The 26,953-nt window shown below is 41.7% G+C and overlaps 1 protein-coding gene across 3 annotated transcripts in view; it reads left to right on the forward strand.

Annotated features, from left to right (window-relative positions):
- Window positions 1-26,953, forward strand: part of MYT1L (myelin transcription factor 1 like) — a 386,408-nt gene that overhangs the window by 86,792 nt on the left and 272,663 nt on the right. For 2 of the 3 annotated variants that reach the window (XM_065587748.1, XM_042848749.2), the window contains exon 2: window positions 17,945-18,059. The gene's annotated coding sequence lies outside the window, so the exon portion shown is untranslated. Of the gene's footprint in view, window positions 1-17,944; window positions 18,060-26,953 lie in introns of those variants that run through there. The other variant, XM_065587757.1, reaches the window with a different exon arrangement.

The raw sequence follows: 26,953 nt of genomic DNA on the forward strand, positions 1-26,953 counted from the left end.
TGACCACATCTGCACACAGTATTCAAGATGTGGGTGTACCATGGATTTATATAGAGGCAATATATTTTGTGTCTTATTATCTATCCCTTTCTTAATGATGCCCAACATTCTGTTTGCTTTTTTGACTGCCGCTGCACATTGAGTGGATGTTTTCAGAGAACTATCGACAATGACTCCAAGATCTCTTTCTTGAGTGGTAACAGCTAATTTAGACCCCATCATTTTCTATGTATAATTGGTATTATGTTTTCCAATATGCATTACTTTGCATTTCTCAAAATTGAATTTCATCTGCCACTTTGTTGCCTAGTCACCTAGTTTTGAGAGATCCTTTTGTAGTTCTTCGCAGTCTGCCTGGGACTTAACTATCTTGAGTAGTTTTGTATCAAATCCTTGAAAGAAAGGCAATATATATTAGTATTAATCACGAAAGGCTAAATCAGCTCTGCCAGAAGTGTTCTGCCATATTCAAATAGGGGGACAATTTGAAAGGCATAAATTGGAAGATAAGAATGTAAGAATGGCCATACTGGGTCAGACCAATTATCCATCTAGCATAGTATCCTGTCTTCTGACAATGGCCAATGCCAGGTGATTCAGAAGGAATGAAAAGAACTGGTAATCCATCAAGTGATCCATCCCCATTGCCCATTCCCACCATATGGCAAACCGAGGCTAGGGACACTTCATAGCATGGTTTTGCATCGCTGTCCATCCTGGCTAATAGCCATTGTACCTAACTTCCATGAACTTATCTAGTTCTTTTTTGAACCTTGTTATGGTCTTGGCAAAGAGTTCCACAGATTGACTGTGCATTGTGTGGAAAAAATACTTCCTTTTGTTTGTTTTAAACCTGCTGCCTATGAATTTCATTTGGTGACCCCTAGTCCTTGGTGTTATGAAATGGAGTAAATAACAATTCCCTATTTACTTTCTCCACACCAGTCAAGATTTTATAGATCTCTATTATATCTCCCCTTAGTCATCTCTTTTCCAAGCTGAAAGGTCCCAGTCTTTTTAATCTCTCCTCATATGGAAGTTTTTCCATACCCCTAATCATTTTTGTTGCCATTCTCTGTACCTCTTCCAATTCTAATATATCTTTTTTGAGATATGGTGACCAGATTTGCATGTAGTATTCAAGATGTGAGCATACCATGGATTTATATAGAAGCAATATATTTTCTGTCATATTATCTATCCTTTTCCTAATGATTCCCAACATTCTGTTAGCTTTTTTGATTGCTGCAGATGGGATGGATGTTTTCAGAGAACTATCCACAATGACTCCAAGATCTCTTTCTTGAATGGTAGCAACTAATTTAGATCCCATTGTTTTGTATGCATAGTCGGGATTATGCTTTCCAATGTGCATTACTTTGCGGTTATCAGAACTAAATTTCATCTGCCATTTTCTTGCACAGTCTTCACCCGTTTTTCCAGATCATTTATGAATATGTTGAATAGGACTGGTCCCAGTACAGACCCCTGCGGGACATCACTATTTACATCTCTCCATTCTGAAAACTAGCCATTTATTCCTACCCATTGTCTCCCATCTTTTAACCAGCTACTGATCCATGAGCGGACCTTCCCTCTTATTCCTCTTATCCCATGACTGCTTACTTTGCTTAAGAGCCTTTGGTGAGGGACCTTGTCAAAGGCTTTTGGAAAATCTAAGTACACTATGTCCACTGAATCACACTTGTCCACATGCTTGTTGACCCCTCTCAAAGAATTCTAGTAGATTGGTGAGACATGATTGCCATCTACAAAAAACATATTGACTCTTCCCCAACAAATCATGTTCAACTATGCTGCCCCTGACCCTTCCATGCGGCTGTCTGCATCCCCAGTCTGGGGGCATGTGTGCCACTTGAACACAAGAGCACAACCAGAGACAGCTGCTGTGAGCCTGGTGCCCGCCCTAGTGGGCGGGGCTTGGGGCAGTACAGCCATGTTAGAGGAGCTGCTGGCATGGGGCGCTGGCTCCTGGAAGTGGCGGCCCCATGTTCTGCTCCTTTCGCCACTGCAGTTCCCGGGAGAGCCCTGCGGTTCTGCGGATATCTGCATCCACAGGTATAAATTTGTATCCATGCAGGACTCTATCGATTTGTTCGAAAACCTCTTCTACTGACACCTCAATCTGGGACAGTTTCTCAGATTTGTCACCTAAAGAGAATGGCTCAGGTTTGGGAAGCTCACTTACATACTCAGCCGTGAAGACTGATGCAAAGAATTCATTTAGTTTCTCCGCAATGACCGTATTGACCTTGAGTGCTCCTTTAGCATCTCGATCAACCAGTGGCGCCACTGGTTATTTAGCAGGCTTCCTGCTTCTGCTGTACTTAACATTTTTTTTGCTGTTACTTTTTGAGTCTTTGGCTAGCTATTCTTCAAATTCTTTTTTGGCCTTCTTAATTATATTTTATACTTCCTTTGCCATAGTTTATGCTTCTTTCTATTTTCCTCAATAGGATTTAACTTCCACTTTTTAAAGGATTCCTTTTTGCCTCTGACTGCTTCCTTTGCACGGTGGCACTTTTTTGGTCCTCTTACTATGTTTTTTTAATTTGGGTTATACATTTAAATTGAGCCTCTATTATTGTGTCTTTAAAAAGTTTCCATGCAGCTTGCAGGGATTTCACTTTTGGCACTATATCTTTTAATTTCTGTTTAACTAACTTCCTAATTTTTGTGTAATTCCCCTTTCTGAAATTAAATGCTATCGTGTTGGGTTGCTGTGGTGTTTTCCCTGCCAGAGGGATCTTAAATTTAATTATATTATGGTCACTATTACCAAGCGATTCCACTATATTCCCCTCTTGGACCAGATTCTGTGCTCCACTTAGGACTAAATCAAGAATTTCCTCTCCTATTGTGGGTTCCAGGACTAGCTGCTCCAAGTAGTAGTCATTTAAGGTGTCAAGAAATGTTATCTCTGCATCCCATCCTGTGGTGACATGTACACAGTCAATATGGGGATAGTTGAGATCCCCCATTATTATTATTGAGTTTTTTATTATTATAGCCTCTTGAATCTCCCTGAGTGCATTTCACAGGCACTATCATCCTGGTCAGGTGGTCGGTAGTATATCCCTACTGGTATATTCTTATTATTCAAACATGGAATTACTATCCATAGAGATTCTATGGTACAGTTTGGTTCACTTAAGATTTTTAGTTTCTATGCTTTCTCTCATATATAGTGCCACTTCCTCATCAGTATGACCAATTCTGCCCTTCCGATGCATTTTGTACCCTGGTATTACCAAGTCCCATTGATTATCTCATTCCACCAAGTTTCTGTGATGCCTATTATATCAATATCCTCATTAAATACACGGCACTCAAGTCAACCATCTTAGTATTTAGATTTCTAGTATTTGTGTATAAGCACTTAAAAATTGTCACTTTTTTAGCTGTCTTCCAGTATGTGATTTAATTGAATGGGACTCTTTTTCGTTTAACTGTTTCTCATCAGATCCTACACATATTTTATTATCTTCCATCCTCTCCTCCTTACTAGGACATAGAGAATCTTCGTTAATAGAGCCCCCCCCCCACCTCAAACGATGTCTCTGTCTGAACCGCCTGCTCCTCCGCACCTGTCAACTTTCCCCAGCCTTTTTTTTTTTTAAACTGCTCTACAACCTTTTTAATTTTCAGTGCCAGCAATCTGGTTCCATTTTGGTTTAGGTGGAGCCCATCCTTCCTGTATAGGCTTCCTCTTTCCCAAAAGATTCCCCAGTTCCTAATAAATCTAAACCCCTCCTCCCTATACCATCGTCTCATCCATGCATTAAGACCCTGCAGTTCTGCCTGTCTAACTGGCCTAGTGTGTGGAACTGGAAGCATTTCAGAGAATGCTACCTTAGAGGTCCTGGATTTCAATCTCTTACCAGCAGTCTAAATTTGGCCTTCAGGACTTCTCTCCCCTACCCTTCCCTATGTCATTGGTACCTACATGTACTACGACCACCGGCTCCTTCCTAGTACTACACATAAATCTGTCTTGATGTCTCAAAAGATCTGCAACCTTCGCACACATCAGGCAAGTCATAGAATCATAGACTATCAGGGTTGGAAGGGACCTCAGGAGATCATCTAGTCCAACCCCCTGCTCAAAGCAGGACCAATTCCCAACTAAATCATCCAAGCCAGGGCTTTGTCAAGCCAGGCCTTAAAAACCTCCAAGGAAGGAGACTCCACCACTTCCCTAGGTAATGCATTCCAGTGTTTCACCACCCTCCTAGTGAAATAGTGTTTCCTAATATCCAACCTAAACCTCCCCCACTGCAACTTGAGACCATTGCTCCTTGTTCTGTCATCTGCCACCACTGAGAACAGCTGAGCTCCATCCTCTTTGGAACATCCCTTCAGGTAGTTGAAAGCAGCTATCAAATTCCCCCTCATTCTTCTCTTCTGGAGACTAAACAATCCCAGTTCCCTCAGCCTCTCCTCATAAGTCATGTGCTCCAGACCCCAATCATTTTTGTTGCCCTCTGCTGGACTCTTTCCAATTTTTCCACATCCTTCTTGTAGTGTGGGGCCCAAAACTGGACACAGTACTCCAGATGAGTTCTCACCAATGTCGAATAAAGGGGAACGATCACGTTCCTTGATCTGCTGGCAATGCCCCTACTTATACAGCCCCAAATGCCGTTAGCCTTCTTGGCAACAAGAGCACACTGTTGACTCATATCCAGCTTCTCGTCCACTGTGACCCCTAGGTCCTTTTCTGCAGAACTGCTACCTAGCCATTCGGTCCCTAGTCTGTAGCAGTGCATAGGATTCTTCCGTCCTAAGTGCAGGACTCTGCACTTGTCCTTGTTGAACCTCATCAGGTTTTTTTTTGGTCCAATCCTCTAATTTGTCTAGGTCCTTTGTATCCGATCCCTACCGTCCAGTGTATCTACCATACCTCCCAGTTTAGTGTCATCTGCAAACTTGCTGAGAGTGCAGTCCACACTATCCTCCAGATCATTAATAAAGACATTAAACAAAACCGGTCACAGGACCGACCCTTGGGGCACTCCGCTTGAAACCGGCTGCCAACTAGACATGGAGCCATTGATCACTACCCACTGAGCCCGATGATCTAGCCAGCTTTCTATCCACCTTATAGTCCATTCATCCAGCCCATACTTCTTTAACTTGGCGGCAAGAATACTGTGGGAAACCATATCAAAAGCTTTGCTAAAGTCAAGGAATAACACATCCACTGCTTTCCCCTCATCCACAGAGCCAGTTATCTCATCATAGAAGGCAATTAGGTTAGTCAGGCACGACTTCACCTTTGTGAATCCATGCTGACTGTTCCTGATCACTTTCCTCTCCTCAAAGTGCTTCAGAATTGATTCCTTGAGGACCTGCTCCATGATTTTTCCAGGGACTGAGGTGAGGCTGACTGGCCTGTAGTTCCCTGGATCCTCTTTCTTCACTTTTTTAAAGATGGGGACTACATTAGCTTTTTTCCAGTCATCCGGAACCTCCCACAATCGCCATGAGTTTTCAAAGATAATGGCCAATGGCTTTGCAATCACATCCGCCAACTCCTTTAGCACCCTTGGATGCAGCGCATCCGGCCCCATGGATTTGTGCTTATCCAGTTTTTCTAAATAGTCCCGAACCACTTCTTTCTCCATAGAGGGCTGGTCACCTCCTCCGCGTACTGTGCTGCCCAGTCCAGCAGTCTGGGAGCTGACCTTGTTTGTGAAGACAGAGGCAAAAAAAGCATTGAGTACATTAGCTTTTTCCACATCCTCTGTCACTAGGTAGCCTCCCTCATTCAGTCAGGGGCCCACACTTTCCTTGACTTTCTTCTTGTTGCTAACATACCTGAAGAAACCCTTCTTGTTACTCTTAACATTTCTTGCTAGCTGCAACTCCAAGTGCGATTTGGCCTTCCTGATTTCACTCTTGCATGCCTGAGTGATATTTTTATACTCCTCCCTGGTCATTTGTCCAATCTTCCACTTCTTGTAAGCTTCCTTTTTGTGTTTAAGGTCAGCAAGGATTTCACTGTTAAGCCAAGCTGGTCGCCTGCCATATTTACTATTCTTTCTACACATCAGGATGGTTTGTTCCCGCAACCGCAATAAGGATTCTTTAAAATACAGCCAGCTCTCCCCGACCCCTTTGCCCTTCAAGTCACCATGCAGTTGTCTTGGTCATCGCAAACCTAGCTGTCTATGTTTCTAATAATCAAATACCCCATAACTATTACCTGTCTCTTCCTAATAACTGGAGTTCCCTACCCCAGAGAGCTATCCTCAGTGTGAGAGGATACCATGACATCATCTGGAAGGAGGGTCCCAACTATGGAATTGTTTCCCTCAGCTGCGGCTGGATGTTCTCCTTCCCTGAGACTTTCATCTTTCTCATCAGCATAGGAGGCTGTCAGACTTGGGATAGGACTACTCTACTGTGTCCCAGACAGTCTTGTCTGTGTATCTCTCTGTCTCCCTTAGCTCCTCCAATTCAGCCACTCTGGTCTTCAAAGTACACGGACTCTAAGGGCCAGGAGCTCTTTGCACTGAATGCACACATATGCCACCCACCCATAAGGCAGGTAATTGTACATGCTGCATTCAGTGCAATAAAGTGAGTAGCCCCCACTCTGTTGCTGGAATTCTGCCTGCATTCTCTTTTTACTCCTGCTGCTCTTTCTTTTATTGTTTTTTTTTTAATCAGGGCGTGTTTATTGCCTTACACTTAATTATCATTCTTCAGATGTATCTAGCCCCTCCCCCGCAGTTCCTCTCTAAATTCCCTCGCAAACTCCCTTGTTAGCTGCTCCTGCTCACTAGATCCTCTGGTCACATAGGAGTGGGCTTTTTTAAACCCCAGTTCTCCCTGAGTAGCCCCGCCCCCTGGTTAAGGGTTGATGGACAGTGGAGGTAGATACCCAACTCTCATTGAATTTCAGTAGGGGCCAGAATTTTAAGTATTTAGGTGCCCAGAGATGCAGATATGTGCCTAGTGGGATTTTTGAAAACAGATAGGTGCTTAACTCTTATTCAAATTAATGGACATTTGGCATTTAGGGGCATCTGAAAATCCCACTAGACCAGTGGTCCCCAAACTTTTCACAGTTGCACCCCGCCTTACCGCTGTCCATGCCATACCCCCGGAGTCAGGGCCAGGAGTGGGGCTGTGGTTCCAGGGTGTGGCACAGAGCGGTAAGGGGGACGAGGCTGGGGCTGCAGCTGGTGGCAGGTCTGCAGTCAGGAGTGGAGCCATGGCTGAGGGCTGGACTAGGGCTAGGGCCAAGGCCAGGAGCGGAGCTGTGGCTGGGGGTGGGGCTGGGATTGGGGGCCACAGTCGGGGGCCAAGGCCGGGGTCGGGAGTGGAGCCTCATCCAGGAGCTGGAGCTGCGGCAGAGCAGTGGGTGGAGTGGGGCTGGCCCGTGCCTCCTCCCCACCCCCAGTGGGGCTGGCCCGTGGTGCCCTGGCCCTCCTGAGCATCCCTCCATGCTCTCCTTGGGGTTGCTCCCCACAGTTTGGGGACCACCGCACTAGGCAGCCATCTACATTAGTAGGCACCTAAAAACCTTTAAAAATCTGGTCCTAGGAGCCTAAATGCCCTTTTGTTTTTTGGAAAAAATCACCGCCTTCACTTTTAAAATGTAATTTTATAATAATGCTATTGAGTTCTCATTCTTTTGTCTTTCCTTGAAATATCTTGAGCCGTTGTCAATAGGTAACATAATTTGCTGATTTCCCAACTTTTGAACGTTTGATTTTGTATGAAGTTTTTGCTGTAGGTAATGCGTATGTACAGTACATGATTCAGATCAGACCACCACATTACAATATATAAAGCAACAAAATAATCATTTGACTATCAACAGCATCACCTCATAACTTTTTGTTTTGATCTATGTCTTCCCATTTTGTTGATTTCAAACACTTTAATATCCTGCTGGAACATGGGCCACTTAATCGTCAACTTGCAGAAAGTGGTGAGATGGCTACAAGAAAGAAAATATATAACCGATTCATCTGATGTATATCAACACAATGCACGGTTCAGAGTAAGGACTTTGGACTGTCACCAGATTAAGTGTTTCCACCAGGTTGATACATACAAATGATAGTAAAATGTTCGCTGACCTGTTCAGCTTTCTTACTTGCTGCTAATGTGGCCATTCGTCTTAGATATCAAAAGGGCAGACCACTAGGCTGAGCACATATTCCTCCAGTCACATAGGACATGCACAGAATAAGTCAAGGCTTGGGCAGAAATACCCAAAAGATCAGAATGGGATCCAGTGGTTAGTCTAATGCTAATGCTGCATACACAGCTGTTCCAAAAATCAGACCTTGCTGTAATAGTATGTTATATATTATGGTGATAATTATTGTTATAGAAAGTGGTGAAAAATAGGACTTTTGATTTTTTTTTAAACTACTCTGTAGCTGATCGTTGATATTTCAGTTGAATCACCACAAACTATGCCTTTTGCTTAGAAAATGTAAGGGGTATTTTTGGAACTTCTGTTTTAGTGTTCAATTATCTCATAAAGATGGGGACTAATCTAGTGCTAGTAGGACAATTGTGCAAGGGCATGTGGCTATACCTAATCTTATCTGTGTGTGAGAGAGAGAGAGAGCATAGGATAGCGCGCTCTCTCTCTCTCTCTCTCTATCTGTCTAATATACACATACAGTTTAAATATAAGACTGAGAATAATCATAGGAAAATATTCCATCACCTTAAGACAGAATGGGAGCCTTTCGGCAGTGCATTTTATGAGTGCTACAATGATATCAATAAAAGCAAATGTACTTTAAATCTTGGATTACGCAGATTTTCTGTTATATTGGGAAATGTATTTATAGATTTCAGGTATTTTGTCGTGTCCCCCCCCCCAACATTTAATATATATATTTTAAATGTCCCTGTTTTTCCCTGCCAATCATCTAATCATTTAGTCCCTATTTTTTTTCTTGTGGGGCTAAACTGGCTTCCTCATTTTTGCAGTTCATCAATACAAAACTGATTTGAAGCTGAGCTGTATAATAATAAGCCTTTCAGCAGCCAGGCTTGACACTTGCCTTGTAATTAAGGCCTTGATGGTTGTGTTGATGGCAAATGAAAGAAAATGGCTTTGTTCTCAATTCCAGAGGCTTGATTGCTGGTTCTCGTTCTCACCTGAATTCGACCCATTCTGCATTGTGCACATGATTGCTGGAGTGTGAGTAATTGCAGCACTGGCAGATGACATTTTCATGAAGCACACTCTGTACTGCTCCAGAGGGAATTTACAGAATTTATAGCTGGGGAAGCTCATCAAACATGGATTTAGGAAATGCCTATGTGAAAAGTGGGAGCCTACAACCAAATATCAGAGCTTTTCTTTTGACATTTGCTTTTACATAAAGGACTGCAGCCTGCAACCTGTTTTACCTTATGGTAGCAATCTTTTCTGAACAAAATTTTGTGATTAAGAAGAGTTATTTAAGTTAATTAAGGCAAAATTTTTGTCATATGTTTTTTTTTCTTGATTTTTCTGTTTCGACTGGATATCAGCAAAATAAAGGAGGACATTTTCTTCCCATTTCCTCAAATGTCTTTTCAGATGTTACTGTTTGAAGTTCTACTGCTGTTTTCATGAGACCTAGTGATGCAGTGATGGCTTTGCTTTTTTTAACTAATTTATTTTCTCAGCCTTTCTGCAATGTTTCATTTTGTAGAATGTATAGCACGTTATTACTTTTTTGTTTTAAATAGAAACACTTTAAAAAAAACACATTAAGACTTGTGTAGTATAGAATTTAAATATATTTTAGAGATTATAATACAAAGCTCCTTAAGGAAGCAGAACAGAAAATACTTAAATATCTTATCAAGAAGTACCAAGCTCTTAGCTCTCCACTGAAAGCTGTGTCAAAAGTTGTGGTAAATATGAATTGTATGTTAGGGATTTATATTATATGTAATACATGTCATGATATGTATAATCTTCCCCATCCCTTCACCCCACACCTTCTGCCTTTTCCTTTCCATCTGCTAGTCTTTCTATCTCTTATTCTTCACCTTGGTACCTGAGTCCCTGGTTCTCCTCCTCATTCACTTGACACAATAGCCCTTGGAGAACTACCTGTAGACTGTTGTTTCTGCTGGTCCAACTGTTGTGAATGATGTAAATGCAACATTTACACAATCCTACTGATCTTTTTCTATTTAGACTCTGTCACCCACTTTGCACTTGAAGATCCATAGCCGCTGTGACTCAGACATATTTTTATACAGCTGTCTGGCAAGTGAAAAGTCTTTGCACTTAGTTGCTAATATTCCCTGAAGCTTCTTAATCATGGAGAATAAGGAGCATTTCCTTCTTTGTCTTTTGTACTATTGAGCTATCCTATGCTGTTGCATGATTAAATTTTTCTGTTGGGGTTATTGATTAGCAACCGGAAAATTTTAAGCAACAACATCCTTTGGGCTTCTGGAATAAATATTCTTTGCTTCAATGATAGTGCTGAATATTTTAAATTCACAGCCAAAATCAGAGGTCCTATTTAACATTGTTAAAATTGTCTTGGGGGGGGGGCTGGCTTTGCTTCATTTCAGGCTTAGATCTGTATATCTCTTCCAATAATCAGCAACAGGAAGAAGATCAATCTAAACTACGGACAATGATGCTAATTTACAATCTGCAGGTAATCTGGCAGCAAAAGGGGAGACTTTAAAAGCATTTTACCTGAGTTTATGGGTGCTGTCCTGCTCCCAATCCAGTTGAATGGGAATTGTGCCAATTGCCATTGACTTCAATGGGAGCAGCATGGAGCCTATTAGAAGTATCTCTTGCTATTAGTTGTTCATCATAAAGACCCATTTCACTTCAATTCAAGATTCTGGCCATCATCGTTAAGACCCTTAATGCTTTGAGGCCTGGTTACAGCACAGGCAACCTATTCTTTAAGAATTCTGAATCCGCTATGCTCTTCTGGGACAATGCAATGTAAAACTCTCCAGAGTTGGAGATCAAGGGTGAGCTTCTTTGCTGTGCCTGTAAGAGCTTGTAGATGTCTTTGTCATCTTTGTGCCCTCCTGATCCAAGGGTGGAGAAGGCCTCGGTGTAACTGAGGGCCTGTGGAACTCATGGCAGCCTCACTGGGCTGCTGTGTGAGCTGTAGCACTACCCTGAAGTTTGCAGTAATGCAGACCTTCCCCCAGCATGTCCTGTGTGCCAGAGCTAGAGTGAGGGTTCTTGCAGGGCAGCCTTACTGCTCTCTACCATAGTCCTGAACAAGAGGAAGCTCTTTAAAGAGTGTAAAGGGGTCAGAGTTGGGGTGAAGCTCTTTTAAAGCTCTTTAAACAGTGTAAAGGGGTCAGAGTTGGGGTGAAGATCTCACCAAGTCAAGGGTTTCCATGTGTAGAACAACCCTACTAAAGGAGATGAGATCCAGAACATTTTCAGAAAACCCTAATATTGACTATTTCTGCATTTAATTTAGTAGCATGTTGTTTGCCTGTTAGCACTGGGAACCTTAACATACTGTATATTCATGTAAAATAGTCTTGTACTATATTACATTTTCAAAGTGCATTCCTATCAGAATTAAGTGTGGTATGACAGTTTCTCTTGGTCAAGGACTGCAGTAACTTGTAACCAGAAAAAGGTGAATGACGGCTATTGTGGTGGTGGTATAATATGTTAGGTATCTAGGGATCACCACCACTAACATATCCCTTTTCTTCCCTGTGATGTTCTGGCAGCAGTAAAACACAGACTGGATTTCAACAGGGTAGCCTATTTAAAAAAACAAAACAAAACAAAAAACTATTGTCCTATGAAACTGGATTGCACATTGCAGAATGGTTATTGTTAACTTTCTCTATGCACATATACATATAAAAAAAGCACCATTGATGTTTAGACCTTAACAATGTGAATCAAATATATCAGAGGCATAACAGTGCGCAGATAGCATGGTGGTGTGTGCTTTAAAAATATGCACAATAATAAGTCCTATATCGGGCCCAACCAAATTCACGGCAGTGAAAAATGCATCATGGACTGTGAAATCTGATCTCCCCTGTGAAATGTGGCTGTTGTAAGGGAGACCAGATTTCAGAGAGTTGGGTGTTTGGGAATCCAGCTCTGAAGGCAGCATCACCGCCAGCAGCAGCACAAGAATGAGGGTGGCATTGTATGGGGGGGGGGGGTCATCAATTTGGGGGAGGGCGGGCTGGCCTTACAGGTGGGTGACTAGTCAGGAGTTACTGTGGTCACCCCCTCCACACACAGCCAGCCCCAATGCCTCTTTAACTACCAAGCACTGGGTCTGGCACCGGGGAGGGGCAGAGATGATGTGCACCAGGTTCCAGCTGCTAGTCCTGGATGGGCTGGAGAGGGACAGGACTTCCTCTTCTCCTGTACGGGCTGCTCCCGAGGCCAGGTTACACCCATCTCTGAGAACCTTCCCTGGCTGCAGGAAGCTCCACGGCTGCTGGTTGGGAGCCCAGCTCTGAAGGCAGTGCTGCTGCCAGCAGCAGTGCAGAAATAAGGGTGGCATGATATGGTATTGCCTCCTATTACCCTGTTTTGGGTCAGTTACAATACTGTGAAATTTCAGATTTAAATATCTGACACTGTGAAATTTATGATTTTTAAAATCGTATGACCATGAAATTGACCAGAATGGACTGTGAGTTTGGTAGGGCCCTAATAATAAATATTTGTCTATATACTTGGTCTATTGTCTCTGGCAGAGTGTAAGTTTCTTGGAGCAGAAACCATGTTTTCCATTATGTTAGTATTGTACTGAGGATAACACTGATGCTTAGGAAAGTCTATTGTTTTTGATGGTATGCCATCCGTTTCATGGTACCATAGTTGAGTTGTTAATTTAGCTTAAAAGAGTACATGGCTGTTAAATAACTCATTATGGGAGTTCCAGTAGATCATCTATAAAATCTAACTGTAGTTATAAAGCTAACATTCTGCCTTGGATCAACATAAAAGGGCACATAGAAGTAAGAAGGAGCCCTGTACTTTTATCCAAGGAGATAATTTCGTTCCTAGCTTGTACAGTACACACAGAGTATAAATTGCTATAACCAAAATCTGGCACCTTTTAGTGGCATCAGCAATGCATGCCCATTGGCCACATGCACTCTCAATAAAATACTTGAGCTAAAATTGTTAATGTAAAACTATAAAATGATATGTCCTAACACTCTGGTAAAGAGTTTATTGATATGTTTTTGTGTGAATTTCTATCAGTCTAGCAGCATTTTTTGAAGATCCCATCATTGTACCATCTAGGCTGACACAGAGGACAGCTGCATCCGTCCAGAAGGGAGAATCATTGGTATCTCCCTTTGAGTACTCTGGCTTGTTTTCTTCTGCTTGGGCTCTTTGCGCAATGCTGCCCTGAAGACGTGAATCTGAACCTCGGAGTAAATTTTTTTTTCAATTTTAAAACACTTCTAAAACCAAGAGCTTTTGCCTTTAAAAGCATTTCCCTGGCATAAAGAGCTGTGTCGCAGGATGTTAGATTTCAGGATAGAGGGTAAAATTTTGGCCCGTGTTGTGTGGGTGAGATAGAATGTAGTGAACCTGTCTCTCCACTGCTCCCAGTGCACTCATGTGAGAGCAGAGCAGAATATGGACCTTGTGCTCCTTTGAATGCCAGGTGGGAACCTACCTGGCATCACTCCACAGGTACTATGGTCAGCCCACTTTGGGATAATGCCAGACCCCTGATTGTCCTTCAGGCATGCTACCTTTGACATTAGGTGCTAGTGCTAGTGGCAGGGTTTGCTGCTCATATGGAGCGACAGCAAGTAGTGCTTCAGAGCAACCCCTGAGCCATGTTGCCAGCATGCCTCACGTTCAGAAAGGCAAGAGTGTGCCCCTACTTTGTGAAATACATGCAACCTTCCCCAAAACTCCCTTCAGTGCCAGTTACATTGTTTCCTCATTAATTTTAAATCCTTGTTTGGCAGCAACTGATTCTTTGAACCATTAATCATACCCAAGCTAAGCTTGACATCAAGAAAACACTCCATTCAGTATGTGCAAGGAAGCTGATGCACTGTCTGCTTTTAATGTTGACAGTCTCAGAATTTCAGAGGGCACTAAATGTCACCATTGGATGTCACCTTTCTCAGAAAAAGGGCATTCCTTGTGTTAATTCCTCCCATTTCAGATTGTCCAGTTTAATTGTCCTTTTTCTGTGTTGTGCTGTGTGAGGCTGAGGCCTAGATTTGCCTCAAAATAGGATTGGCAGTAGCACTATTTATTGATGGTAAAATGTAGATAAGCTGCAATGTAAAGACTCACCAACGTTTATACTCATTGACAGCTAGAAGTGTATTGCTTCTGTGGGCGGATAGGACCCCAGCAATTCAGTTAAAGTTACTGTTTCTACTCTAAATAAATACTTTGTTTTGCAAATGGATTCAGTCCATCACATTCTGACTGAACAATAAGGCATCTGACTCCTTGCCACTTCTTATGTAAAGTATCCTTATGTTTGTTTCCAGAAGTGAAATCTCTGGGCTTGATCCTGTGTCTGCTGAAGTGACAGGCAATCACTGATGTCAGCAAGAGTAGGATTGGCCACTGTGTTTTGATTCAGGCAGTGGCTGAGTAATCAAAGAGTTTGGATTTTGGTATCTGTAAATGTATATAAGCTGTCCTCTTCTAAAGTCTACTTGTAATCACAAATACCGTGTGTATATTAGTATTAAACCTATTGGTTCTTTTTAATTACCTATCTTATTGGAAATGGTTTCAATTATTTCACCTTTCCTCATAATAAATATTAAGCAAATGAAAATTACTACAATAAACAAGCCAAGTGACTGCTATAGCCAAGTTACTTGTCTACACTGAAAGGAGGCACACAACCCACTCAGGTATAGCAGGGATCCAGATGAGATCTGTGTTCTACTGAACATATTCTGTTTATTGTTTTGTTTCCTTCCTTCTTTACTTCCTTCTTTTGATGAGTAATGAACACTTGCAGCTCCTATTGACTTCAGTGGGAATTGCAGCTCATCAGCATTAATCAGGATGTGGCCCTTTCATGGGAGGTTTTCAAGGCACATTGAGCCCTGGGGCTTGTGCCACTATTAAAAAAAAAGTCTTGCTTGTAATAATAGTTATCAAGTCCAGGTGTTTTCACCATTCTTAGGTTATCACATCTCAGAGGCCAAGTCACTTAGTCTATCCTTAAACATTCCTTTCTTAGGAGCTAGGCAGTACAGATAGTAACTGCACTAGAGGACACATTCTACCCTTACTTTTTCACAAGCAACCTATGTCACTGGAATGAGTGTTCAGTTCAGGATCAGAGAGCATTAAAAATGTATGTGGCAAGTTTTCAAAATTGCCATGCACAATTGCCCACCTACACTTGTATGAGAATTCACCATGCTGGCATCTAGGCGTGTACTCGAATAATTATTTCCGCATGCAAATACTTGCTCTGCACACACAGTTAAAGTGACTGCACATGCAAATATAGATACTCACTTAGAGATAAGGCTTGAAAATGTGTGGCCAAGTACACAAAAGTCAGTGTTATGAGCCCCTTAGCTTCATGAGAACTAAATTTAACTGTGGTTTGATTTTCAAAGATGTTAGTGACTTAAGCAGCAGTCATGAGAGCTTAGTGCCTTTGAAAATTAGGCCACATTTTTAAGAAAAAGGGGGAAAAACTGGTTGTGTTTTTAAAAGCAAGCAGTGAATTTTGTTTTATTGATCAGGCGAATAATTATTTATATTTGTAATGGAAAGAAAACCCTTTTGGGGATCAGTTTTTGCTTATGAGGGAGACTGAGAGTGAAAGAGAGAAAGTGAATACTCATACGTTAAATTTTGCTGCAGAAGTCAAAGTTTAGCTGTCTGCTTTCTGCTTGAGTTGTCAGTAGTAATGAATAATGGATGTCATAGGGGGGTTGCCTTTACACTGCTATGGTTACAGTCGCTAGCCTTGGTGCTGAAGTGGAGGCACGACAAAAAGGGAAATTAATTCACAGCATAAACTCTGTAACGCCTGATCAAAAGTTGTAAATGAGAAATATGCATTTCCTATATAAACAAAAATAAAAAAGTAGACAATACCAGCCATTTCACCGAGTTTCAATACTGAATTTATTGTATAAATATAATTTTTACCATGAGTTGAGAATATAATTGGAGTCATATGGCATGGTATTGTCATTCTCAGCATAGCACTACATCAGTTTAAAAAAAATAGCCATATTAGGCTGAATCCTGCATATATTACTCTGCCTTTACTTAGAGAAGACTCTCAGTGAGGTCAATGTGTAAAGGCTGAGTCAGGTCATCCTCAAGGCATTGTTATACGTAAGAGATTTTAAACCTCTTTTTCTTAATGCAGTAAACAAAAATGTTGAAATTAACAGTATTTTTATTTTTTTAACAAAATATAGCTAAATGCTAGGGTTAATTTTCTACCCCAAAATGATGTTTTAAAAATATCCTCCGAGTCAAGACTTTAGGGATCTCATAAATAGTCCTTGCTCTCACGAGTAATACCGAATATTCAATTGAGCTACTTATCTGACTGATTGTTTGTGGGACCAGGCCTTTAAAATGTAATTGCACTTATGAAGTAAATGCTGACTCTTTTGTGAATAGGCCTTTCCCCTGAGTGAAATGGCAGAACCTTTCCATTTATATTAATTCATCATTTTTAAAGCACTATGAGTCTTCTGTTTGTTGTTATTTTTGCAACTCCCCCCACCAATAGGGAAATACCAAAGCGTGTTTTTACTATATTTTATATGCAAACTGTTTGTTTATGAAAGAGTATTTTATCTTAGTTTGAGTCCCAGCTTCTAAGCTCTTCGAATATTACCTTTACTGAGAAGGAATATATAAGAAGTCTAGTACAGTATCTTTTAGAGGATTTATGGTAACGTTGCTGAATTTAGCTGATCATAAACAGCATGGTGAGCCCCTTAGGGTCTCTTCATTTTCCTGACACACTCCACTGCTGCCCCATTAACACTTCGTCTGTTATTGCCATATACTCAATTTAATGAGTATCTTTGAATTTGGAGCCCTACACAAGAAACAATAGCTAAAACAACTGATGCACCTACTATAGCTTTCAATACAGTTTCTAATTCCTTCTCCTAGCTTTAGGTTTTTTTTAAGCAAAATGAGTAAGTTTTTAATCTTCAGCAATATTTCATTATATCATGGTTTTTCTTTAATTACAGGAGACAGTAATGCCAAACAATGAATAATAGCTTAAAACATGATACTGTATCTGCATTATAGGTGAACATATACTGAATATATGCTAGAGAAGGCATTTTCTTATCTTAAAATTAGTCCTATTAACACTAAATCTTTAATGTGAAAAAAGATTACTAGAGTTATATTGTCAAAACAGAATATTATAGATACTAAGAAAACTTTAAAAACAACAGAGTTTGAGTCTGATTTCTGGTACCAGTGTGAATCCACGTAACTTGTGTAAAAGGTGGAATCTGGCTTATGACATTATTATTAGATTTGATTTATAAAACTGATTTTATCACACTGTTCTAAGCGCAACACATGTAAAATTAACAGTACAATAAACAGTTAACACTTAGTCAGATAAAGGACTCTCCAAGATTTAAAGCCTGAAATGCATTATAGGATTTAAATCCCATTTTAATTTTGTACTGGTTACTAACTGATCAGTTAAAGCAGTAAAATATTACAAAAGTCACCTTACATCCTTAATTTTACGGGGCACAATAAAAGGCTTGAATAATTGAATAAATGTTTAGACCATTTTTATTCCAGTAAATTGTCTGCAGAAATCAGTTATCTATATTAAAAATGTATTCTAATGTGTATTTATTATAAATTTTAGTTTAAAAGATAAAAAAACACACGAGATTCTGTTTTTTTAAGCTTGCTGCCTTTTAGCTGAGTGTTTTTTTTTCCTTTTAGAAAATGAATCTGGAGGAAAATTGGTAAATCCAATCCAGTGGACCTACAAGCACCCTGACAGGCTCAGAAAGCAGAGTCTGGACCAAAGAGCAATTACCCCACCAAACGATTTCAGGTACAATTGACCTAAATATACCACTCTCTTGAGATTAGTGACAAGAGTTCATTTCCTGTAGTACTTTTCCCATTTGCTACTCCTGGTAACCACTGTGATCTTATCTGCCTGGTGCTTCATGACTTCTGGGATGCAGTTAAGAGTTCTGCTGTGCATTCTCTTTAAACAGACAACTCATGCAAAAAAGAGCCATTTGCAGTTAAATTAGGTGATGCATATATTGTTCTTGCTGCTGAAGTTATATAGAGCAGGAAGGAGTGCCTGAATCCTTGTGGACCTGACTGCAATAGAATCCTTTGATCTGTCAAATCAAAAAAGTGGTGCTAGTTATCCTAAAACAGACACAGATTTTAAAAAAATAGAACTGAGGATTCAACTTGCAGCAATGAATGGTTAGTAGTGTTTGCTAATTGTGTTCTTTTTTTATATTTATCAAAAGTGACCTTCTTTAATGTCATTTCATTTAGAGCCTTCAGACAATCCATGCAGTTTTCCCATGGAAGCAAAAAGTCAATCCACTCTTCTAATTTAGGGTTACCATACGTCCGGATTTTCCCGGACATGTCCGGCTTTTAGGGGCTCAAATCCCCGTCCGGGGGGAAATCCCCCAAAGCCAGGCATGTCCGGGAAAATCGGGAGGCTCGGCCGGGGCCTCTTTGTGCAGGGCCGGGGGCATGGTGCCGGGCCGGGAGCATGGTGCCGGGCCGGGAGCCGGGCCGGGCGCGCGGTGCCGGGCCGGGGGCCAGGCCGGGCCAGGGTCGCAGTGCCGGGCCGGTCCGGTCCCGCGGGGCCGGGGGCGCAGGGCCGGTCCGGTCCCGCGGGGCCGGGGGTGCGGGGCCAGTCCGGGCCCGCGGAGCCGGGGAGCCGGGCCCGCGGGGCTGGGAGCTGGGGGGGTGCGCCGGGCCGCCGGGGGTGGTCGGCCGGGGCCGGCACCCCAGGGCCCGAGCCGACCCAGGCTGGAGCCGCCAGGGGGCCAGCCTGGGCCGCGCCTCCTGCCCCCCCCCCACTCCCCCTTACCTGCTTCAGGCTTCCCGCGAATTAAATGTTCGTGGGAAGCAGGGGAGGGGGCGGAGACTTTGGGAGGGGGCGGAGTTGGGGCGGGGGCGGGGCCCCCGGGAGTGTCCTCCATTAGGAGGCACAAAATATGGTAACCCTATCTAATTTAGCTTATGAATGTACATGGATGCAACTGAACTGAAGTTAGACCCTGGTAATGTTACAATATATTGCAATATTGGCACTTTAGGAGTCAATTTTTAAAATCTGTACCTCTGGACTTGTGCAAGATGACAAATAAATCATCATCCCCCTAATATGGAATATTGAGAAATATATGACAAGACCTTTGGAGTTCATTGGGGAAAAGAAAGACCTAATTATTTTGTCTACAACCTACCCCAATTGTCTTTGTTATTAGTGAAATCCCTAGAGTATATGGAAATTTGAGAATTTAGTGTCAAGTTCCATGCACTTCAGCTTTTTGGGAGCTGCCTATTTACAAAGTTTTATGAAGAAGGTCACAATTGTTCTAATTATTTTCTTGTGTATTGGTTATGTTTTCCCAAGAGAACACTACAATACTCATATGTTTTGTATAGGGAAAATACTCTGTTAATAGTGCTTTTCCCAGAGCTGTAAAAGGACCTCCTCCCCGGTGTGTGTTAGAGGACGCACAGTTCACTTGGAAACAGAGTAATGTTTATGCTTATAAATTCAGTTGGTTTTGTCTGATGCCAATGGGCAACCCTTGTGAACATAGGGAAATAGTTCCAGGACTCTTGGGGGAAAAAAAACAAGAGAACTGTAAACATCATTGAAGTTTGTGAATTTCAAATTAAGCAGAAGGGGAGTTATATATTTTAACTTTATAAAGAATGTACATAAAAATGATACTTGCCACTGATACAGTGCTTTTTATCCATTGCTCCTGTGGCCTTCTACCAAGAAGTGTAAGCGTTATTATCCCTATTTTACAGATGGGAAACTGAGGCACAGAAAGATTAGACATGGGATTCTCAAGGGGGACATAGGCACTACAATTCTTTCCCCCTTTTAACTTTTAGCCCAGTGCTTAGGGCACTCAAGTAGGATACAGGAGATCTGAATTCAATTCTCACCACCACCTAATGTGGAGAAGGAATTTTAACTTGTCTCCCATATCCCAGGTGAATACGCTAAGCACTGGGCAATAGGATATGGTGGGGTGGAGGTTTCTCATTTTCCTGTTTAAGCTCTTCCATTTTGCATAAAGTACTTAAATATACATTGGGCCAGAGCAAGAATGAGAATGACTCTATAGTCCAGTAGTTAAGACCCTCACCTGAAAGGGAGGACGCCGGGTTCCAGTTCTCCTACTTCAATAACAATTTAATTATTTATATACAGTGGAACAGCTTCAACGGGAGAGACTGAGAGAGACCTGCCCAGCATATACCACAGCCCAGTGTTTAGGGCTCTCTTTTGGGAAGTAGTGCTCTAACAATTGGGCTGAAAGCTTATGGGGGGGTAACCACCTCCTCCTCCAATCTTTTTGTGAGGGTTTAGACTTCCTCCTAGCACACCTACTGAATTGGACTCCAAAGGGAAGATAGGCAGTGGGAACACCTATTTCATGAATCCCACTGGGGCTGAGGCATGCGCTAGGTGTTAAGTTATTAAGCAGAATTAGGACTGAGGAGTCTAGGCCCATGTGGCCAGCTGCTGAAATTTAGAAATCTAGGGACTTTAGGCACCTCCAGGGTTAGGTGGCAGCTGAGTGGACTTAGGTACTTTAAAGTGGCAGTTAAGCGCCTACATCCCCCTTGTGAATCCCACTCTGAGTGACTTACCCAAGGTCATATAGTAGGTGAATGGCAGAACTAGGGATAAAATCCAAGTGTCCCAACCTACACTATGGTACCTTACCCACTAGAACAAACTTTAACAGGGTTTATGTTTACAGGAGGGTCCTATTAACTAGAGTAATGTTTTTGAATGAATAAGCGAAGTAGCTGCCACTCTGTACTGTGCTCTAGCTAGGCTTCAGTTGAAGTATGATCGGTCTTGTACACCACATTAAAAAAAATACACGGATGCAATGGAGGGAATTTAGAGGAAGGCAACCAACTACCAATTCATAAATAAAGTTTGGAATATAAAAACTTTAGGGAAAGGTTAGGAGAACTGGATTATTACAGTCTAGAGAAAAGACAAATGAAATCAAAATGGATCAATTATTTCTATTAGTCAGTGAGGAAAGAACAAGTGGTAATGGGATTAAGTTACCGCAAGGAAAATTTAGATTAAATATTGGGGAAAATGTACCTTGTGAAGTCTCCTCCCATCTACACTGGAGTACTAGGGATACACAGCATATCAGAGAGGAAAATTTAGCCTTTAGAATGTAACCATAAGAAGAGTCAGGCAGTGGAACAGGCCGCCAAAGAGTGACTAAACTAGTCAAGGCATGACTAAACACCCACTTTGTAAGGATGGGTGAGGACAGAAGTGCTCTTTAGATTGCAAGTGCTCTGTGTCATCCTTCCTGGTGGTCTCCTGAATTAAACATTCTGAGAACCAAGCAATGGGAGACTGTGCATTGAAAAGTTCATGGGTTCATGAAGGAATCTCTCTGTTTCAAAGTGATCCAAAGAATAAAAGATCTAGAAAACCACCGGTTTAAGGAATGAAGGACTTAATCCTGCCATAACACTGAGAAGACCTGAAGAAGAGCTCTGTGTGGCTTGCAAGCTTCTCTCTCTCACCAGCAGGACTTGGTACAATAAAAGACATTACCTCACCCACCTTGTCTTTATAACTCCAAGGGACAGACTAGATGACTCACAAGCAGTTGCCTCTGGCTCAAATGAGGTTGTATTGAAATATTTACATATTCTTCCCCGCCCCCCAGAGTATCCCAAACTTGCTTTCTGCATTTTACAAATGGAGAAAGTTCAGCTTGTCTCTTATTGACTCTGTTATAATTCTACAAGGGCCCAAACCTGCAACAACCCCACAGAAATATCTATTATTATATTTTTGCCTGAGTAAATAGCACTGCAATAAGACCTGATCTCTGCAGTGCTACGTCAGACACACATTTTGTCATAAAAATTGTTTTTAAGTTAAAAATATTTATGAAGCTTGAATACAAACAATGGATACATAAATACACAAATGAACAATAGGCTAGAATGGGAAAATAAATCAATTTAAAAATGTAGGAATCAGCTCCTGCAAACCATTCTCACACAAGTACTTCTTACAAATGTAGCAGCCCCTTTGAGGAATGCTCACTAAATAATGGGGACCTTATTTTGAAGCTTATGTTAGGGCCCATCTTGCAAAATGCTAAGCTAAGTACCTCCTGAACAGTGCTGAAATCTATATATCTTTGATGATAATGCTCAGTACCTCACAGGAGGTGCTCATCTCCTTATGGAATTATGTTCTTTAGAAAGTAAAGTCATGATGGCAGGAACTGTGGGCCAGCTACAGTCCCTCTCCTCCCCACCCCAGCTATATTCCCTTTGTGCTGCCACAGTGGTACAAAGGGACTGTTAAGCTACTCTAAATGGGCTGCTGAGGATTTCCTAGAGTGGGAGAATCCCTAGCTGGTTTAATTAGCTCTATGCCACTCCTGGCTAGTTCCCAGTGTCCTAGGAAATAAGGGGAAGTGAGTAAGGTGTACCAGGAGTCAGGGGATTAGTCTAGTACTTACGTAACCTGGATTTAAGTCCCTGCTATGCCATATACTTCTTGTGTGACCATAGGCAAGTCACTTAGCCTCTCTGTATCTCAGTTTCCTATTTATAAAATGGGAACAAAAGTGTTTCCCTATTGTGTTGTAAATGTGTATATATGCATTAAGTTATGAAGCATTCAGATATTATGGGGGCGGGGGGCTGAACTGATCCCTAGCTGCTCTGATGATTGGATGGAACACAAAGGTTTAGCCAGCTGCCTTTGCCCCACCTCTCTCGGGAAATGTACCGAACAAAACTCGGACAGACTCAAGGATAACAGCTTTTGACCATATTTTTATCTGTGAGGTCCTTAATTCATAGAGTGGTATATAAATAAATAAATTAATAAAAAACAAAATGGCAAGAGACCATCAATATCATATAGGCTCTTTCAGTCAAGTAATTATAAATAGTCAACTACCAATGGCAGTATCTATACATAATAGTGTACATTCTCACTTTGTGGATTCCGTTCTCCTCCCTTTGAAGTCAATGGGAGTTTAGTCAGTTTTCACTAACTTCCAATATTTCATTAATAATCCAGTCATCATCATTCTTCACTTCCCTCCTCAGCAGGGATGAATGGTGTGTACGCCTCAATCACACCATGCATGTATATGGATAGTGATAGAAAAGTACGGCGGCAGAAATCAAAATATTGCATTGAGTTAGGTTAGCCAGATTCTTGCAAATATACTGTCACGATGACAGGTTCACATTAGCTGTTGGCAGGATGAGATAAGTCTTCTTAATATGACCTTCTAAAAAAAGTGAGCGTTTAGTAATCAAAACATCACACATTTCTAAATTTAGTGTTTATATATAACCACTGTAAATTTTAGTAGAGGAAATCATGATATAAAAACTGTATTTCTTTCTTTCTTTCTCTAAATTTCATTGGTTGCAAAAATGAGACACCAGGCTCTTTAAATTATAGTTCATAGACACCATCTCTGCTCCCATGGACAGGCATAGCTTTTTAGATCACATGAGCCAATCAACTGTGATTGATCACAGGCTGCTGCTGCTGTTAGCAGGCTAAAGAGAGCAGTTATGTTGAAGCTAAAAACGTCAGGGAAGGGTCATATATACCAATAAGAATTAGAAAAGAAAATGTTTCTAGTGTTTTCAAGGATATATAGCTCAGCCTGCTAGAAAATGTAATCTTTAAATCATCCTGAAAATTGTGTGGGATATAAAATCAAATTAAATCCAATATCAAAGAGTATGTTGCCTCACTGCATCTGGAGATATGTGTAATTTCCCACATATCCAGGTGAGAGCATAGCCCAAGAATATATTTTTAAGGATGCTGCTGATGATAGTGTTGATAATTTACACAACATACACTTAGCATATTTTTTCAGTAATTTTAAAAAGAAGAGATTAAAATGATTTAGGTTAGCCAGATCCATACAGTTTCATAATCTCTGTCCAACTAGCTCTTGCAGCATGATTAGACAGCACGCATTACACTATCCTCAAAGGACTCTTCTACTTTTATAAACATATTATTTGTATTATATTTATTTTTTAGTCAACAAAAAGGTGCACATTTTAATTGCACTTCAGGTGAACCAGCTCGTGCTGCATTACTACTGCACCCAATATGTTTATTACAGTCACAGCAAATATAACAGGCCTATCATACTGGAAGGCTCCTGGATCTATCATACAGGGGGGAGGGATAGCTCAGTGGTTTGAGCATTGGCCTGCTAAACTCAGGGTTGTGAGTTCAATCCTTGAGGGGGCCACTTAGGGATCTGGGGTAAAATCAGTACTTGGTCCTGCTAGTGAAGGCAGGGGGCTGGATTTGATGACCTTTCAAGGTCCCTTCCAGTTCTAGGAGATCTCCATTAATTTAATTTAAAGGCCTAACAGCCCCCCGCCCCCTGCCATAGTTCCAGAATCCACTGACTTTTAACTAATCACTGTACTTAAAAGCTAGTAATGTATCTCACAATGGTCTGCACGTGCCTCCTAAACAATTTCACTAACATAACCTTGTGATTTCATTTCTCAGTCCCCAATCCCTGATAGAGAAATAAAGAAAAAGAGAATTAATTTACACTAGTAGAATAATATAAAATTGGTTTGCCTTCATCATTATTATTAGCATCAGAGTTTCACTCAGACCTCTGAAGGACAGTGCTGTGCGAAGTGTGAGCAAATGGGTCTCATAAAACAGATATCTGTTCAGCTTCTTTGCTGTGGTCCTTTGCTTCACTTATCCTCTACCAGCCGATGCAATGGGTGATCAGGGGAAGAAGAATATTGTTTGTTTTACTAAATTAATTCTAAAATTAACAAGTGAAGGCCTATATAAAATACTTAAAGATAGAATTAGATTTTTACACACACAGGAAAAAAAATGTTTGCAAAACTCCAGAACTCCACACACTAACCAGCCTTTGTCAGTTTCCTACTTGGGACTCTGGGTAGCACAGGAATCACAGCCTGGAGTAAGCAGGTTGGTAGTGAGGCTAGAGAGGGCCAAAACATGCTGTTTCATGACCCAGTGTAAAAATGCCAAAAATAATCTCAAACATACTTTATTAAACAAATGCAGAAAATCAAAATTTATAAATATGAGAGGCAGCACTGTCTCAAATTAGAGCAGGAAACTTAAAGCCAGGCCACCTGGGTTCTAATCTCTGCTCTGCCACAAAATTATTGTTGTTGATGTGGACAAGTTGCTTTGGCCAAGATCCATATTTAGGCATCTGAAGAAATGGCCTGATTTCCACAAGTACCTACCACTCACAACTCCCATTGATTCCTCTTATTTAAATGAGGATTTAGGTACCTAACATTAGACACCCTAGTTGCTTGCAAATGTTGGCCTTAATTTCTCTGTGCCTCACTTTCCTGATCAGTCAAATAATAAGTATAATACTTATCCACTTTTTTTTTGAAATCATTGTATGAAAAGTGCTATATTAGTGCAAAGTAGCTAATTTTATCCTACTGTTAAGGGTAAAGGCAAATTCACAGTGCTGGAGCATGTTTGTTTCTTTGGTCTGAAAGCAATTTGCTATAGATAAAGTGTGATTCGGATGTCTGTGTTAAGCAGTTGTATTTAGCTTTAAAGATAGTGATACTGGACGTGTGCTAAGTGAACTAGAACTTCCAAAATGCACTGCAAAATTATCAGGATCACTGGAGCACGATTGCTACTGTGTGTTTAGTCTGTAAAATAAGATTAGTGAAATACACTATGGCCTTGTCTACACTACGAGAGTAGTTCGATTTTACTTGCATCGAATTTTTGGAATCGATATTGCAAAGTCGAACGTATGTGTCCACACTAAGGACAGTAATTCGACTTTGTGCATCCACACTAACGGTGAAAGCGTCGACATTCGAAGTGGTGCGCTGTGGTCAGCTATCCCACAGTTCCCGCAGTCCCCTCTGCCCATTGGAATTCTGGGTGTAGCCAGCAATGCCTTCTGGGTAACAAAATGTGTCGAGAGTGCTTTTGGGTAACTGTCGTCATCCGTCCATCACTCCCGCCCTTCCTCCCTGAAAGCGCCGGCGGGAAATCATTTCGCGCACTTTTCCAGTCATTGACAGCGCGGACGCCACAGCACTGCGAGCATGGAGCACGCTGCGACCATCGCTGCAGTTGTGGCCGCTCTCAACGCCTCGCAGCTTATCATACAGGTTTCCCTGAGGCAGATGCAGAAAAGTCAGGCGAGGAGGCTACGGTACCGCGGTGATGTCCTGAAGTCTGAGAGTAGCACAGACCTCTCAGAAAGCAGGGGACCCAGCGCCGAGGACATCACGGTGGCAATGGGTCATGTTGATGCCGTGGAACGGCGATTCTGGGCACGGGAAACAAGCACTGAGTGGTGGGACCGCATAGTGCTGCAGGTCTGGGATGAATCCCAGTGGCTGCGAAACTTTCGCGTGCGGAAGGGAACTTTCCTGGAACTTTCTGAGTTGCTGTCCCCTGCCCTGAAGCGCAGTGACACCCGGTTGCGAGCTGCACTGAGTGTACAGAAGCGAGTGGCCATAGTTCTCTGGAAGCTTGCAATGCCAGACAGCTACCGGTCAGTCGCGAACCAGTTTGGGGTGGGCAAATCTACCGTGGGGGTTGTTGTGATGCAAGTAGCGAAGGCAATCGTTGATGTACTGCTGCCAAAGGTAGTGACCCTGGGAAACGTGGAG

The sequence above is a fragment of the Chrysemys picta genome, chromosome 3 (genome assembly GCF_011386835.1).
Source record: "Chrysemys picta bellii isolate R12L10 chromosome 3, ASM1138683v2, whole genome shotgun sequence".
NCBI lineage: Eukaryota > Metazoa > Chordata > Testudines > Emydidae > Chrysemys > Chrysemys picta.